A 17,931-nucleotide genomic window follows, 5' to 3' on the forward strand; every position below is an offset into this window, starting at 1 on the left:
AATTCTATGACCAATTGTGTCACTCACAGCTTCCATAAGACCACGGCAATCCCCATGGTACTGACCATACCTTCACCATACTGGGACTATTTTACAAGCTGAGCCACATGGACACTCTGAGAATAGTATTCATACTCCACATCCCTTAGAGGCAGGGTCCAATCCATCATTCAGAAAGGGCCATGAGAATAATTTAATTTGTATATACATAGGACAATTATTTTTTCTTACCTAGACTTTTCTGAGGTTGGCTATCCAAATTTATCATGGACTCCACAGCCCTACATGGCGTAGCATTGACTTACCTTCACACCAAGGTAAAAACTAAGCTGCTTTGTTGGAAACATTTCAGGGTCTCCTTGATAAAAGGAAAGGAACAGCCATTCTCTAACATGGGGAAGAGGTTTTATTCCCCAAATTTCAAGATTATTTGAAGAACTCTTGCCCTTTTGATCTATTGTCCTACTAATGTTTCTACACTGTCCATGGGTATCAGAGTGAACTTCCCATTAATGAAAAAGTCAGGTAGTGAAACTCAAAACTTTTAAGAGCCTAATCTGCAAACAGATTAGACTGATTAATTTAGAGATAAGGAAAACATACAGAGAGAAGAGCATGACAAGGATATAATTCATGGTTATCTAAAAAGTATAAACTATGTTTCTTCTCTTTGTTAAAATGTGACAATCTTATATAGGTCAAGCTAAACTTGAACTCTAAATATAGGGAAGGATTATCTTCAACTGCTAATTCTCCTGCCTCCAATTCCAAAGTGAATTACAGACATGAGTCAACATGACCAGCTTGGGTTTCTTTTCTTCAAGAGGTTACTTGATGTTTTCTCGGGGGGGGGGGGTTCTACCTAAGGTAGGAAGGTAGAACCATTCCTTGTACCTTGTGAGACTATAGTGTATTCGAGGATACATGAGCAATTATAAGTACATCTTAAGGGCTTGTCTGCCTGTCAGTTATTTGCTCCTTGGCTCTGATTTCTCCAACTCTGCCTGACTGTTTGTTTGAGACAATGTTTCACTATGAAGCCATTACTTACTTGTAACTCACTCTCTCTGTAGACCAGGATGGCTTCCAACTCAGATGCCTGCATCATTCTCTCCAGTGCTAGGATTAAAGGTTTGTACCAACATTCCTGTCTTTTTCATGTCTTTTACATGGTTCATTGTCCTGGTTGACAGGGACATAGAATTTCCTCAGGGTATGGTCTTACCATAAAGGAAATGATTTCATACACAGAATTTAGAACTTTATTAAGTCATGTCATATGATTAATTTTATTTTTATATTCGAACTGTGGGAGCAGTTTCCCCTTTATAAATAAATACCTGGAATCCTTTCATTTCATACAGGCTTAATTGTAGACTGCTTCTTTGATCTTCCTTCATACGTGGAAGGCAAGGGTCATGACTTTTCTCATGGTAGGCTACTATCTGTCTAAGTGTCATGGTTCACCATCTCCATTGTCCTGTTGGTTAAGGTCTGGGCAGCATAGAATTTCCAGTGAATGTTTAGAGCCTCATTCATCTGTGTTACCTTGAGGGACAGAGGCAGGGCAATTGTCACTTTGAAGGTGTAGCACTTAGCAAGGCTAAATCTCCTTTAGCAAAGCTAAAGATTCTCTGACTCTAGGGGGCTATGCTTCAACCCAACTGAGAAAAAAAAAACACGTCAATAAAACTAATGGATATTAACCTGTGCATCTGGGTGAAGTCTACTTGCTAGCTAGTTAGCCAGTTGCCTTGATGCCACAGATAGTACAGGATAACTACCTCATTTTGTAGGAGTTTTCAGCTGTTGGGAGTTTTAGATCTCCAGATAAATGCTTACATTCTTTTGAATAAAGGCAAGCAATCTTCTCTATGTACACCCTTGGTGTGGACAATAGGCATATGTTGAGTCAGTTTAAATGTTAGGGTATTTATCTTGTGAAAGTTAAATGCCCATGATTCAAACTTCTGAGCAAACATAGATGCCAGAAGGAGGTTTTAATTCATGATAGATTTTAGAGTCATTGTTTCATAAGCAATGGGGAATTTACCATGATACACAAAACTGTGTTTTATCACCTTTACTATTTTATTTATTTATTATTTACAGAGACAGAGAGAGAAAGGATGTGTGTGTGTGTGTGTGTGTGTGTGTGTGTGTGTGTGTGTGTGTGTGTGTGTGTGTGTAGAAGACAATTTGTGGAGTCATTTCTCTCTTTCCACTATGTGGGTCTCCAGAATTTAACTCAGGTTTTCAGGCTTGGTGGCTGGCACTCTTTGTTCCTTGCACCGTATTGCTAGCCTCAAGCCATTTTTATAAAGGAAGAGCTTTCAGTCTTCCTGAGCAAATCACTGGCCTTTCCTCAGTTAGTGAAAAAAGTCAACTTCAAGGATTTCCGTCCATTCATTTTATATAATAAGAACTCAGCAGAAAGCAGCTGGACTTAAAACTGTTGTTCTTTGAAAGGTCAGATTGCAAAGTTATTTGACTGGTATTAGGTCAGTATCTTCTGCTTTGTTCCAAGAGGGCTCAGGCTCGACATTCCATGTACACAGCAATGGGTTGTTCAAGTGGGAGTTTTCTAGTTTGCTTTAGCACATTACAAAGTCGCTGATACTGACTGGAGTCAAGAAGGCCATCCCTTGGTCACTTGATTTAATTCCTTTCAGAAATAAGGTACAGGTTGGAAAGCTTTACTGACCAACTGAATAATAAATACCAACCCAGATCTGTCATGTATGTATATGCAGTTCAAATGTTTCCAATATGTTAGGCAAGCCCAAAGCAAATGTCAATCAGTGGTACATGCTCGTAATCCTACCTGAGACAAAAGATAGCCATGGGATCAAAGGCAGGTATCTAGCAATCAGGATGTGCTACATCCTGAGTTCCAGTCAAGCCCAAGCTACAAAGTATTGAGATGTTATACATACGACGATGATGACAGTGATGATGATGATGATGATGATGATGGTGATGATGATAACACAATAAAAATGAATGAAAGCCCCGGGGTTGGGGATTTAGCTCAGTGGTAGAGCGCTTGCCTAGGAAGCGGAAGGCCCTGGGTTCGGTCCCCAGCTCCGAAAAAAAAAAGAACCAAAAAAAAAAAAAAAAAAATGAATGAAAGCAGTTCAATTTTCTATTAGACAAATCAAAGCCTCAAAATCTTTGTAAAAGTAGAAAGCAACCACTATGGACAAGAGAGTAAGACAACAGATGCTGGTAAGATAATGAAGATAATTGATTACATTATCAAAATATATTAATATGAAAATGTCATGATGAAACCCACTATTCTATGTAACCATTTCACACAAATATGTTCCTTTTTTTTTAATTTTGGAAAAGAGCTGTCTTATGTAAGGCACTATTATTTTCCTCAAGTTAAATAGACTATCCTGCTATAGTCTACCATTCCCAGAAAGCCTCATAACTGTTTGCAGATCCTAGAGACCTCAGTGCTGGCAATGACCTTTCTTCTAGTCAGTTATTAGTATTTATTGACTTTATTGTAACTGGAGCCTCCAACAACTTGTTATTTGAAAATCTGTGTTCATAGAAGAAGAGAGTGTGGACCCACTCCAGAGTAGTAACTAAGAGTGTGAATGGTGCTCTCTAGTAAAAACCCATAAACTGTGCTAAAGGGCAGCCATTTACATAATGCAGAAGGGTCCCTTGATTTAATTTCACTATTCTCAAATCTTTACCCAATATCTCTCCTAAGACATGTGAGTATATGAATCTGGAGGAGAATACTTCCAAACTGTATTAAGATAGATTTTTTTGACTTGGAATCTGTTCATTTTCAGGGCAGAAAATAACCACGGCTCACTTTCTAGGGAAATGCAAAGGAGCAGCATTTCCAGAATGAGGACAGTGAACCACTCATGCTGGCAAAGTGATCAAAACCTCAACACAGTAGAACGATGCAGTGCTGCAGAGGCTATGTAAAATACGCTTCAAAAGTGGACCTATCAGAATGGCTGGGATCGAAACCTCAGGTGACAACACATGTTGGCAAGGATGTGGACAAAGAGGAACACTCCTCCATTGCTGGTGGGACTGCAAACTGGTACAACCACTCTGGAAATTAATTTGGAGGTTCCTCAGAAAATTAAAAATGGATCTACCTGAAGACCCAGCTATACCCCTCTTGGGCATATACCCAAAAGATGCCCCATCATGCCACAGGGGCATGTGTTCCACTCTGTTCCTAGCAGCCTTATTTGTGATAGTCAGAATCTGGAAACAACCCAGATGTCCCAAAACAGAAGAATGGATATGGAAAACGTGATTCATTTGCACAATGAAATACTACTCAGCTATTAAGAACAAGGACATCCTGAGTTTTGCAGGCAAATGAATGGAACTAGAAAATAGCATCCTGAGTCAGGTAACTCAGACCCAAAAGGATATGCATAGTATGTTCTCACTAATAAGTGGATATTAGCCAAAAAAATAAAAGTACAGAATACCGAAGATACTGTCCACAGAACTCAAAAAGGTCAACAAGATGAAGGGCCCAAGTAAGGTTGCCTCAGTCCCACTTGGGAGGGAGAAGAAAGCAACCACAAGGAAGGAGGCAGGGAGGGACCTGGGACTAAAAGGGGACAGAGGTGGGAGAGAGTGGAACATGATCTGGTATTGGGTGGGGAAAAGGACTGAAGCCCTGAGGGCCAGCAGAAAGAATGGGAACAGGCGACCTCGGGAAGAAGGAGGTTGGGAGGACCCTCCAGAATGTAGCAGAGACCTGGGATGTGAGAGACTCTCAGGACACAAAGGGGGGCAGGGGCCAAACCCTAGATGAAATGCCCTACAGTGGGGAGAGGGAACTTATTGAGCCCACCTTCAGCAGAAAGACAGGGCATCAGGTGAGGGACGGGGTTGCTATCCCACAGTCAAAACTCTGACCCATAATTCTTCCTGTCTGAAAGAAATGCAGGGATGGAAATGGAGATGATCCTGAGGAAAAGAAGGGCCAGTGACAGGCCCGAAGTGGGATCTCAGACCTGACACCATTACTAAGGCTATAAGGCTATAAGGCTAAGACAAAAAGGGACCTATTATGACTGCCCTCGGAAAGACCCATCTAGCAGCTGAGTCAGATGCAGATATGTGCATCCAACCAATGAACCAGAGCTGCTGACCCCTGTGGGTGAATTAGGGAAAAGCTGGAAGAAGCTGAGGACGAGGACAACCCTGTAGGAGGATCAGCAGTTTCAATTAACTTGGACTCCTGAGTTCTCTCAGACACTGGATCACCAATCAGGCAGCATACACCAGCTGATATGAGGCCCCCAACACATATACAGCAGAGGACTCCTGGATCTGGGTTCAGTCAGAGAAGATGCACCTAACCCTCAAGGGACTGGAGGCCTCAGAAAGTTTAGACTTCTGGCGGGGTGGGTGGTGTGGGGACATCATCGTGTAGACAGAGTGTAGGAAGGAGGTATGGGATATGGAACAGTCGGAGGGAAATAAAATCTGGAGCATAAAAATAAATAAATAAATAAATAAATAAATAAATAAATAAATAAATAATAAAAAAGGATCAAAATCATAGACTAGATTTAACTAAGTCCCTCCCACTTAGAAAAGTATTAGATAAAGATTGGTTCATCCTTTTAAGGAACTTTAATAGGCATGGACTTTCAGCTCTGTGTAAAAGTAACTTTAAGTAAGTAACTTCTAGTAATTGCTGTCTTGGAGGCTTACTGCCTCAGTCACCTAGGCCTAGTCCTAGAACCTTCTGACCTCCATACAATCGAATCTAGGCCTAGAATGTTTTCAGCCTCTGAGACTTGCTGCTGAATAAACTCACCTTTTCTTGCTCTTTCTGAACTCTAGCTGACTGATTCAACACAGCTATTTTGGCTCAAACTTCTCCCCAAGCTGACTTATTTAATCTGGCTTTTCTCTCAGCCTCTGATTGCTCTGCTTGGCTTCAAACCAGCTCTAGCAATCTTTTCTAATCTTCTCACTTCTCGTTCTCTGGCTCATTTTGTCTTTACCTGTGTCTGGCTTGTTCTCTCTTCAATCTTCTCTGTAAAACTCTCCTGGTAAACCTGCCTCCTTCTCCCTCTCTGTGCTGCTCTATTCTCTCTCTCAACTCTACTGCAGTGAATTCTACTGTATTCCTGTACCTGTTCTCTCTCTCTCTCTCTCTCTCTCTCTCTCTCTCTCTCTCTCTCTCTCTCTCTCTCTCTCTCTCCCTTAAGTAGCTTGCTCTTCTTGTGAAGTTGACCATTTTCTATTCTGTCAAATCTTTCTCTGATTCATCATTTTTTTTTCTGCCACTCAATTTAGACATCACTTTCAAAGATGGGTGCTTCTTTCTACAAACTAAATTTACCTTCATTGTTTGGAATTAAAAATGAGTGCTAAAGGCATATCTGTATTCCAGCCAGAGGGATCAAAAGTGTGTCCATAGGGCCGAGCCACACCCTAACTAGAAACAGGTTCAAATACCTTGTAACAGTTCTGGCCAGAGCTCCACCAGGCTGTGCTGCCAGTTTGATAATTTGATGTATTTCAGAGGACATTGGTTTACCCAGTGCAATAGTTGGTCTTGGATATCAGCTTGACTGTATTAGGAAATATCTAGAACCACATTGAGAAGATGGCTTACAATTAAAATGCTTGCCACCCAAGCAAGAGGACCAGAATTTGGAATCCCAGAACACAGATAATTCCCAGTGAGCATAGCAGCTTAACTGAATTCCCATCTCAGAAAGAGGAAACATGAGAATTCCCAGGGCAAGCTGGCTAGTGGGACTGGCCATATTAGTGAGTTCTGGGTTTGACTGAGAGACCTACCTCCTGTACTCTGAGTTTGACTGAGAGATCTGTCTCCAAGTATCAAGTGGAAGAACAATGACATTAAGCTCTCCTGACCACCTTGTACATGCAATGAACCCTCACTCTCGTGCTAACATGTTTACATACATGTACATCATGCAAACACATGGAAAAAAAGGAAGGCAGAACCAATTGACTGACAAAACACACTGTAGGTTGGTATATCTCCAGAGAGGGCTGTCCTGTTGGGGGGTGGGAGGGAAAAACCCGCCTTTGATGAGACCAGTTCCTTCAATGGGTAGCCCAGATGAAAGGAGAGTCCAAGGAAAAAGCCAGCTGGGGAATGTCTACCTTATCTTCTTTCTAAGTGAAACAATCCACACTTGCTCCTGTGACAAGCTACTGACATCACGAGTTCAACTTCTTTGAGCTTTCAACAGGAGTGAATAATTGCCTTCTCTGGGATACTTCCAGGTTTTCAGCACTAGACTGCACATGCATCCAGATTGATAGATTAACCAGTTGGATGAAAAATCCCCCTTAATAATAAAAACACATGGATGCTATCAGTTCAATTGCTCTACAGAAGCCTGCCTAATGTGTATCCTTACAGAAATAAGGGGCCTTAAAAGTATGCCACTTTTACTTGAATTTTGCTACCTCTCTGGAAGGGATATGTGAGCATTAAGTTTGTATCACAAGTATACACTTATAAGTGAAGCTGAACATTCTGGTGTGTTCTTTGGAAAGATCTAGATTACATGCTTATCCCCTAGGCTGAACTCCGAGGGTGTAAAAAAGCTTACTTTTCTATCAGGAATTTCCTGATGCTCACGGAGATAAGCACAATTCAATTAGCCTTTTTGTGCTTGGATTGACCAAGAGCTTATTGGCTTGTATCAGTTGTTTCCAGGTTTTCTATGAAGAAATGACGGTTGGAACACCTTCAGTCCTTAGCTAAGTCATCGTCTATACCTGCTATCTGATGTTCTGGCTGTTTATCAAGGCTGTGTTTGTGCATAGGGGCAATTGTTTTTCCTGTGCCAATTCCATTATGACACTCACATTGATTTTTCTCTGAGGGCATTATCAGATTCTCAGTAGTTCCAGCTCTAGGTGTTGACCATGAATGAAGATGGTAGCTTGTTCAGCTCAGTCAAATTTTATAGGCTGTGGTGACCAGTTGAGAAGGTTTCCTGCCCACAGGCTCCTTGAGTGAAAAAAAAAAATGAATTACCATAAATTCAAAGGCACTCAAAGTCACTCACACAGAACAAGAACACAAATATGAGATGCACTATTTTTCCTCCAGTACATCTCAGCCCCCTACTAGTTCTTGAATATTTGCTTTAAAAGTGAGAGGAGGCAAGTATGTAAGACCTTACCAGAGGCTGAAGGGGTGGCTAGAATTGCCCTTGGACTGTGTGCTGACCATGACACCAATAAGAAATATAGCTGCAAAGCTGGCTTCACTTCTTTCATTTTCATCTCTCAATGTTTCTTGATCTAAGGATGGGAAGGCACTGAGCACCGCGATCTGGACCTTGTCAGAAATTTGAGGGCTCTCCTCTTGCTGGTTTAGGTGTAAAACATCAGTATCCCATCAGTTCAGGCTCTTCTGCCAGAGGCTGCCTTAGTAACTAACAATTGCCCTCTTCCTGTAGGGTGAAGATCCTATGTTGGGTCCCTGGAAGAGCCTTGAATGGAGAGACTGCTTCAGTCTCACCAAGATATCAAGGAAGACATTTGTCCTGATGCACCAGCACCTCCTTTGGACAAGAAAGCAGCAAAATGGGGTACATCAAAAGGGGATGGAGGAACTACTGGGAGAAAAGAACTGCAGGGGTTCAAAGTCATTGACTCCTTTCAAGGTCTCCATTGTCTCTCAGCAGGGATTTTAGTATTGATGTCTGAGACTTTGTTACGTAAATTTGACTCCTTCCCTAGAACAACCTTCATTCTGTACAACTCATGAAACAGTGAACATATAATATCCCACAGACACATTTCTGAATTCCTTAAAAATACTTCTAACTGTAAAATAATTTAGAAATCCCATAACCTATTCAATGATCACCTCTCCTTTTCATCTAGTGCATATTTAGGCTCCTTAGTGGTATAAATAATGTACATCTTTACCCTAGTCCTAGGCTCATAGCTATACATAGGCTAGTCATCTAGAATTTTCCCTAAGGACTTCCTGATAGTACAGTTAACATTGCCACAGCTATACAAACTGCAATAGTGACCTCAAAGTCACCCTGTCTTCTTGCTGTCAATCTTGGTTCAGTTTATATTTCACAGAATTTCAAGATTATCTGTTGAAAATCTAATGACCTAAGCCCAACATTTGCTGAGATGATTCAAGCACAAAAGAAATAAGAAGGGCTAGAGAGGTAGCTCAGTGGTTAAGAAGACGTATTCTTCTTGCACAGTAACCAAGTTCAGTTCCCAACATCCATGTAGCAACTCACAACCATCTACAGCTCCGGTTCCAGGGTCTGATGGACTCTTCTCACTTCCACAGACTGTACACTTCCTGCATGCATATGATGAACATTCACACACACAGGCATGTACATAAAATTAAATCAGTCAAAATTTAGTAAAAGAAACTTATAGTGGTAAATTCATTAAACCACTTTGGCTCCTGGCCGATCACACTTGCACACTGGCCAAAAAGCTCTCTGCATTTGTGAATGAAAGACGCACACACGCCAGCTGATTTTGATATGCCTCAATAGCTCAGTAGTTGGGCATTTCTAATCCTCCCCACAGCTAGCATGCATTCGCCCCTCCAACTTTCCTAATTCAGCTTGCTAAATTAACATTTCGTCTCTGCTTCCCAGGACCCAATCAGGAGGAATGGCTGTCTGCTATCTACCATTCTCCAGAATTTCATGGCTGGTTGCTTTCTTGCTGACAGCTCTTACATCTATCTGATCCTTCTCCCTCCAAGTCATAGTGATTCTCTGTTTCTCTCTCCTGGCCCTTTGCGCTCACAATTTAAAAGTCCTTCCTCTGTCTGTCTGCCTGACCATTGGCTGTACAGCAATTCTCTATTACCAATTGAAGCCAGATGAGGGTAGGAACCCTCAGGTTTAGAAGCACAGCCTTTTGGGAGCCAAAATAAGACAGAACATTAGAACCAGTCCTTAACAGAAATCAATCTTAGTTCTAACAAAAATTTAAGTTTCCTCATTCAAAACATATAACCCAAGCCCATACCTGCTGTCTGTCAGTAGGGATTGTAGCATTGATACCTGGGACATTGCTATTTTAATTTGGCCTCTTCCTTAGAACGATCTTTCTCATGTCCAACTCATAAAGCAGTGCACATATCATACTCCATATAATCCAAAGAGCTTAGACAACAAAGAACAAACAAAACAAAACTTCAACATTTTTCAGTGACAGACGGCATTAATTGGGATCACCCCTAGAAGAGTTCATAGACAAGGTAAAAAAAGCAAGGTGCGAGCTGCAGTCAGGGAGAAAGCACTCACCGGGGGCCATAGTCTAGAACAGTGGCTCTCAACCTTCCTAACACTGAGACCCTTTAATGCAGTTCCTCATGTTGTGGTGACCCCAACCATAAAACTATTTTGCTGCTCCTTCATAACTGTTCGTTTACTACTGATATGAATTGGTATGTAACTATATGATATCCAAGAGATATGAATTGTTATATAAATATATGATATGCAAGATAGCTGATGTAAGAACTCCCAAGGCAGTCATGCTGTGACAGTTTGAGAACCACTGCCCTAACGGCAGGTAATTAAAATTTTGACTTTCCCTTCTCACTTAAAAGAGCAGAATTCAGCTTATATTAGGTAAGAAGTCCATAGAATAAATGTGATTCCGGTGGATATGCATGGGAGTATTCACTCATTTCTCTGGACTCAGACTCATCACTGTGAGTGGTTTAACTTCCCCTAGCCCAGCTTGTCACAGTCTTTTTTCTTCCCCCAATTTTAGGGCAAAAGTCCAGCACTTTGAGACCCAAAGGACTAGGGTCAGATACCTAATAAGTACACAGATTAAAGAGGCAAGTAGTGTTGAAGACAGAGAACGGAGATTAACTTCACATGCGCAAGGGGGAAGACATAGGGTTAAAGGGGTATTGTGACCCCACATCTATTTGCAGTGTCTCACATCAGCTCAGAGTACTGACAGAAGATGATTGTGTCCATTGTGGAGGTCAACAAACAACTTGTAAGTGTTGGTTCCTTCCTTCCAGCACGTGGAAGATTGAACTACTCAGGCTTGGTGGCAAGTGGCTTTTCCCACTGAGCCAAATCACCAGCTCTTGACAGAATTTTAAGTGGAGAAAGAATTGAGGCAAGGGGTATGGGTAATTTAGCATCCCTGTTCAAAGTATGGTTTGGCTGATGATTATTTCAGCTCTTGTTTTGTGTAGTGTTCCAAGCAACTGATTATTGCTATTAGCACTCCAGAGGAGTAGTCTGGTTTCCAAAAGATGATCACTTCTTTTTTTAAAAATGTCTTTCTTTTAAATACTTATTTATTTATTATACGTAAGAACACCATACCTGTTTTCAGATACACCAGAAGAGGGCATCAGATCTCATTACAGATGGTTGTGAGCCACCATGTGGTTGCTGGGATTTGAACTCAGGACCTCTGGAAGAGCAGTCCGTGCTCTTAACCACTGAGCCATCTTGTTAGTCCAAGATGATCACTTCTGATACAGTTCTCAGCCTTAGCATTACAGACAAACACCCTCACCGAGTGAAGATCTATCCAGGGAGTCACTGTTGTTAACTGTTTCAGTGCTTAGTGATTAAGGTCTCTATTGATCAGTCCTGTGATTCCTGGCATCCAAAGTGACCTAAAAAAATGACTCAAGAGAAAATATTAAAGATGGAAACACAGAGGCAGAGAGGGATAAGGTAGAGTTCAGATGGTGACCAATGCCCTCCTCCTTCAATAGGAAGACAACTGACTATGATGTGCCCTTTTTATTTTGAGGCTGTAGTATGCATATACTCCCATTAGAGACGCCCTGAAAGTCTGTAAGAGTCTATGACTCTTTAAAGTCCTTGCTTTAATGTTCCAATTCACATGGAGCAGTTAGCAGGAATCTCACTTTCATTTCTCCTGGGCACTCTTTTGCATGTATAATCAGATTGAAGCAATGAGGAGACAGAATAAACATTCTAACATTCATTTCATATGGACAAATGTGCAAGTAGGAGTGATACCATTTGCCTGATGGTCATCTACAGCAATGGCAGAATCAAAAGTGTGTAACTTATGTGACAGGCACACACCTTACCACTAAGCCACTGCAGCGGCCTCATGCTGTCACTCTGACATTTAAATGCATGCTCCTGGGCAAAATGATTACAGTTCTCACAGCACCAGTCCAAGTTTGCAGCTCATATCCTGACACATTCCCCAGTTCGTCCACCAGCTCACTTCTCCCTCCTCATCTTACCAGAGAGGATCTGCCCCAGTGAGTTCTCCCTTGTTTTGATACATTCCTGTTTCCATCGTTTTCTATGGATCCCCCTATAAGCTTGATTTAGTTGGCATCTGCGTACATTTTTGACCCTGCCTCCTCCTACATGCGGCTCACTCTCTACTCTGTCCAAAGCTATCTTCTGACTGCACCCTTTGTCTCTCGCACCCACTCCCAAGCAACAGCCCTTGTTTATTGTTGACCTTTATGCTCAGGACTGCTTCCCACAAACATTCATAAACTTCCTTACTTCACTGCCAGAAAATCCCATTTCCAGAAGAGTTTTTGAGTCCGTAAGGGGGTTGGCTTTGTGACTACATGTTACATTGTCAGCTTATTCAACATTTTTTTTATGGATATTTACTTTTCTTCCTTGAGATTGATATTTTTCTGAATACTTTTTTCTAATCATTATAAAATTATTTGTAGCAATATATGCTGAATCATCATGCACATTTAAAGTTTTGTTGTGTTTTTATTCTCCCCTCTCAGTGTGTGTGTGTGTGTGTATGTGTGTGTGTGTGTGTGTGTGTACGTGTATGCGTGTTTGCAAACAAAATGCATGAATTAGTTTTCTCCTTCCCAACACGTAGGACCTGACTATCAAACTCAAGTGTGCAGCCGTGATGGCAGGTACCTCTCTATGTTGAGCCACATTGCCAGCCCTGATATAACATTTATTTTTATGTAAATGAGACAAATATGTGAGCAAAGGTGACACTGTTAGGTTGATGATGAATTCAATGAAGCCGGATGGACATTACATCTTTGTTGAAGTATACACATGCCCATGACCGTAAAGAATCATTTTCTTTCATAGGCATGTCAGGTTGACATTCTAAAAACCCATCTTTATTCCTGATATAACAGCATCTAATTCTTAGAAGTCACCTTACAGTTATCTAAAACATTAATACAACCATCTGTCTTTAAATGTCTTTGAAATCAAACACCATTTTGTATTGTTCAAGTGGGGAAATTCCCAAACTAGCTTTCTAAGGAAGGTTTCTGTCCTTACTTAGAAATACTGAAATCACATATTTTCTCTCCATTGTGACTAGATATGAACTAAATGAAAAATAAAGGCAGTCAATAAGATAGAAGCTATTGGATTTGTTGGAAAAGAAGGTCATGGGGCAATCTGCCAAGATTCTTTTTGGAGAGATCACTCCCAGTTTTGAAAGAGACCACTGCTAAATAAGGCATTCTGTGCCTTGCCCAGGGGTGGAAATGCCCTTTGTCCTGATCTATAAATATGTTGTAGAGGAACTGTGGGGCTTCAAAGCTTCATTTCCTGTAATGCTGTGCATCCTCTCTCTCAACTTACTTCCCATTTCATTGTCAAATATAACTGCATTTGCTCTCTCTTCACATTTTCTCACTGCCAAGTTTTATGTGGGGTTGTTACAGGCAGGAGAATGTTGTCTCGTGACTTTACCACTACTACAGGGAAAATGGACATTTGACAGACATTTGTTACCTATAAAAATGGTATTGCAATAACTGAGTAAGAATTCCAGAGACACAGAGGCCAAAATATCCCATAATGTCTTCTGGGAGCTGACATATGATCAAGGGGAAATAAAGGACTGGAGATGTATGGAGGCCAGATGTAGGACACAAATCTAGCATCCATGAGCCCCTAGGTTCAATTGCCAGTGCCTGTGTATATGCAAACACTACATATACAAGACTAAGTGTGTGCATGCGCACACACGCACATACACACACACACACACACACACACACACACACACACGTTCAAGACAGGCAAGAAAAAAGGTATGCATAATAAAATAGGCATGATACTGAAGTCACTGAAGCGAACCAGGCATGGTAGCATATACCTTGCATGCATGATTGGGAGGGTCAGTGGCTCAATATTATCCTCAACTATGTAGTGAAGTTGAGGCCAGTCTGAGCTACTATGTTAAAAATGAGCAAATATCTCACACTCCGCCACCAGCTTACACTGTGCTTCTTTCGCTGCTCGGTCGCCCCGTTCTCCGCCAATCGCAATGGAAGAAGAAATTGCCGCTCTCGTCCTTGACAATGGCTCTGGCATGTGCAAAGCTGGCTTTGCTGGGGACGACGCCCCCAGGGCCGTGTTTCCTTCCATCGTCGGGAGCCCCCCCACCAGGGTGTCATGGTGGGCATGGGACAGAAAGACTCCTACATGGGTGATGAGGTCCAGAGCAAGAGGGGTATCCTGACCCTGAAGTACCCTATCGAGCACAGCTTTGTCACCAACTGGGATGACATGGAGAAGGTCTGGCACCACACCTTCTACAACGAGCTGCGTGTGGCCCCTGAGGAGCACCCAGTGCTTCTGACCGAGGCCCTCCTGAACCCCAAAGCTAACAGAGAGAAGATGACGCAGATAATGTTCTCAACCTTCAATACCCCAGCCGTGTACGTGGCCATTCAGGCGGTGCTCTCCTTGTATGCATCTGGGTGCACCACTGGCATTGTCATGGACTCTGGTTACGGGGTTGCCACACAGTGCCCATCTACGAGGTCTATGCCCTCCCCCATGCCTTCTTGCATCTGTACCTGGCTGGCCGGGACCTGACAGACTACTTCAGGAAGATTCTGACTGAACGGGTCTACAACTTTACCACCACTGCTGAGAGGGAAATTGTTGGTGCTATGTTGCCCTGGATTTTGAGCAAGAAATGGCTACTGCTGCATCATCTTCCTCCTTGGAGAAGAGTTACGAGGTGCCTGATGGGCAGGTGATCACCATCGGCAATGAGCGCTTCTGGTGTCCAGAAGCTATCTTTCGCCTTCCTTCCTGGACATGGAGTCCTGTGGCATCCACGAGACTACCTTCAACTCCATCATGAAGTGCGATGTGGAAATCCGCAAAGACTTGTATGGCAACACAGTGCTGTCTGGGGGTACCACCATGTATCCAGGCATTGCTGACAGGATGCAGAAGGAGATCACAGCCCTGGCTCCCAGCACAATGAAGATTAAGATCATTGCTCCCCCTGAGCGCAAGCACTCAGTCTGGATTGGGGGCTCCATCCTGGCCTCACTGTCCACCTTCCAGCAGATGTGGATCAGCAAGCAGGAGTATGACCAGTCAGGCTCCTCCAGAGTCCACCGCAAATCCTTCTAGATGGACTGAGCAGGTGCCAGGCATCTGCTGCATGAGGTGATTCTGAAGTATCGATTTGCCCTGGCAAATGTACACACCTCATGCTAGCCTCATGAAACTGGAATAAGCCTTTAAAAAGAAATTTGTCCTTGAAGCTTGTATCTGCTATCAGCACTGGATGGTAGAACTTGTTACTGATTTTTGACCTTGTATTCAAGTTAACTGTTCCCTTGGTATATGTTTAATACCCTGTGCATATCTTGATTTAGTCCTTAGTTCATGTGCCTCGGTCACTTGGTGGCTGGGGAGAGCTGTGAAAAAGTCAGTCCCCAGCCTAGTGGATCTCTGTGAGCGCCATGTAGTGATCTGTGCAGGGTATTAAGCAACAGCAGACTTCCAGGATTTCCCGAGGCTGGCAAGGGTTCCTGAACCAATTACCACTTCTTTCTTGCCAGTCTAACAGGGTGGGGAAGTCCCAGCCTTAGGACCCAGTTTCCGTTCTGGTTTTTTCCCTCCTGACCCCCATGGGTTTTACTTGTCTTGAGATGGGAACGTTTGCATCGACACCTGTAAATGTATTCATCCTTTTAACTTATGTAAGGTTTTTTTGTACTCAATTCTTTAACAAATGACAAATTTTGGTTTTCTACAGTTCAGTGAGAACATTAGGCCCCAGCAACACATCATTGTGTAAAGAAAAATAAAAGTGCTGCAGTAAAGCAAATTTATTCTATATATTTATATATATTCTTTCTATAAGTATATAGAGAGTATATAAGTATATATAATTTATATAAATATATGCACAGAATATATACTTATGTATAATATATATACATACATAGAGAATATATATACTTATATAGAGAGAATACACACGCATACATATACATACATATATACATACATACACACACACACACACACACACATATATATGGAGAGAGAGAGAGAGAGAGAGAGAGAGAGAGAGAGAGAGAGAGAAAGAGATTGAGAAATTCTTTAATCCAAGGTTCTGAAAGCACATTTGGAGAAGCTGAAGTGAAATATGGAGGGTAGGTTCTTAGATAAAATGACTCCTAGCTTCACCCGGAAGAGGTATAAGACTTAGCATAGTAACTAGGACAGAGATAGGCAGAGAAGAGCTGTCCAGACAGCTCTAAGGGCACTTTCCTAGAGGAGGAAAAGCAAAGAGTACATTAAAAGAAGCACAGCCCGTTATGGTTACGTGCATTTGATTTACAAAGATGTGAACTGGGATACAGGGAGGAGATGCTGCACTGACAAGAAATGCCGCTCTAATGATGAGCAGAGCCTGGGAGACACAGAAGTTTGTTTTTGTCAGTGTCAGTGGTGTGGAGGCAGAGACATAGCTTGGTGCTACTGCCAGGAAGCAGCAGCCTGAGCCCTTTCCACAGATTGTTGCTCAGGTGGAACCAGTAGTCTTGACTTGGCCACCAAAAGTATGCCAGGAGAAGTCATGTAGAACAGGCTGGAGTGTTAGAACGGTGTTAGCATAGACATAAACATGAGGGATAATAGAAGGGGAGAGCCTCCAGAGCTGTGAGGGGGGATGATACACAGGCCAAAGGCCTGGGGCTTCTCAGGAGGTGTTAGCCTTGTGTGTCTCAGCTCCCAGTTTTATAGAACTGTTGCTGAGTCTATACAGACAACGTTGGTGGCTCTCAAATTGCCTTCTAAAAGATGGCTTAAAACCACTTTTATTTATTTGCTTTTCACTTTTTCCCTTCTATAATTTTGATAAAATGAGACTATAGAGGGATTCCTAAGGTGCCTTGGACGGGATTATAATTTGAAGACATAAAACTGTGTGTTTCAAAGGAAGTTAGAGCATGTCTTTTAATGCCAATGAGGTTTTTCCCTTTTTGTAAGTGCGCTAAAACAAATTCTTGCTTACAGCTGGCAAAGGAGAAAGGCCATGCTGAGTGTCATATACACTGAGACCGGTGTGCATGACTCACCGCTGTGTTTCTCTCTCCTTTAAAGCATCTCTAGGTAAAAGGAAACATCACCTGTGCTGGAATTATTGACTTCTTGGTTGAGGGACTTTAACCTCAACAGTAAGACGACCATCTTCTTTCTGACATTCCTTAATTTCCCATGTTTTTCTATGCTTACTGTCTCTGTTTGCAGTTGAACAAGGACTAGTTATATCCTGTTATGTATCATTACCTGGTTATCATTTTCATTTGGACTTTTAATATGAAATGAACTTTAATCCAGAAATGGAGGGTATACTTGCCTTCCAGATCTTGAAGCTGGAAGACACAGACTTTTGACCCACATCTTGAGGAATAGTGGCCATGAGAAAGCTTTGGCCTAGGAGTGGTGGTACATACTTTTAATTCCCAGAGACAAAGGCAAGCAGATCTCTGAGTTCAAGGCTAACCTGGGACAGAGCAAGTTCTAGGTGAAAAGCTTAAGTCCAAGTGAGGTGGTACACACCTTTAATCCCAGCATTCAGGAGACATAGCCATATAGATCTACAGAGTAAGTTCTAGGACAGTCAAGATTA

General features: G+C 42.1%; 1 pseudogene; it reads left to right on the forward strand.

Annotated features, from left to right (window-relative positions):
* The first annotated feature begins 14,310 nt into the window (after positions 1–14,310).
* Positions 14,311–15,855, forward strand: LOC116911396 (annotated as a pseudogene).
* Positions 15,856–17,931: the final 2,076 nt, after the last annotated feature.

This window comes from Rattus rattus, chromosome 10 (assembly GCF_011064425.1).
Source record: "Rattus rattus isolate New Zealand chromosome 10, Rrattus_CSIRO_v1, whole genome shotgun sequence".
Lineage (NCBI taxonomy): Eukaryota > Metazoa > Chordata > Mammalia > Rodentia > Muridae > Rattus > Rattus rattus.